Source organism: Crocuta crocuta, unplaced genomic scaffold (genome assembly GCF_008692635.1).
Source record: "Crocuta crocuta isolate KB4526 unplaced genomic scaffold, BGI_CrCroc_1.0 scaffold3627, whole genome shotgun sequence".
Classification (NCBI taxonomy): domain Eukaryota; kingdom Metazoa; phylum Chordata; class Mammalia; order Carnivora; family Hyaenidae; genus Crocuta; species Crocuta crocuta.
The window spans coordinates 1-514 of NW_027532899.1; the positions used below are offsets into that span (position 1 = coordinate 1).

The window sequence follows — 514 nt, forward strand, 5'->3', positions numbered from 1 at the left end:
ATAAGCAATGAAGGGGTGCCTGGGTGTCTCAGTCGGTTGAGAGTCCGACTTCAGCTCAGGCCATAATCTTACTGCTCCTGGGTTCGAGCCTCATGTCAGGCTCTGTGCTGACAGCTCAGAGCTTGGAGCCTGCTTCAAATTCTGTGTCTCCCTCTCTGCCCCTCCCCTGCTGGCACTCTGTCTGTCTGTCTGTCTCTCTCTCTCAAAATAAATAAACATTAACAAAATTTTTTTAATTATAAGCAATGAAATTGAAGCAGTGATAAAAAAAAAAAANGAAATTGAAGCAGTGATAAAAAAAAAAAACTCCCAACAAACAAGAGTCTGGGATAAATGGCTTCATAGGTGAACTCTACCAAACATTTACAGAAGAGTTAAGTGCATGGTGATGGACTGATGACAGCCTTTCTCTGTGGGCTTTTCATAGTGGGCCAGTGTCAGAGGTGCATTCAGCCCCAAACCATTGCCCAACCTCCTCACCAGTAGGCTGAGAGCACTGAAGGGGGCTGTACAG

At 45.2% G+C, this 514-nt stretch overlaps 1 non-coding gene across 1 annotated transcript; it reads left to right on the plus strand.

The window, feature by feature from the left end:
* Nucleotides 1-380: 380 nt before the first annotated feature.
* Nucleotides 381-514, plus strand: LOC144216405 (small nucleolar RNA SNORA42/SNORA80 family; the record flags this gene model as incomplete). Its single annotated transcript, XR_013330664.1, has 1 exon — nt 381-514. It is a non-coding gene; the product is annotated as a small nucleolar RNA SNORA42/SNORA80 family (small nucleolar RNA).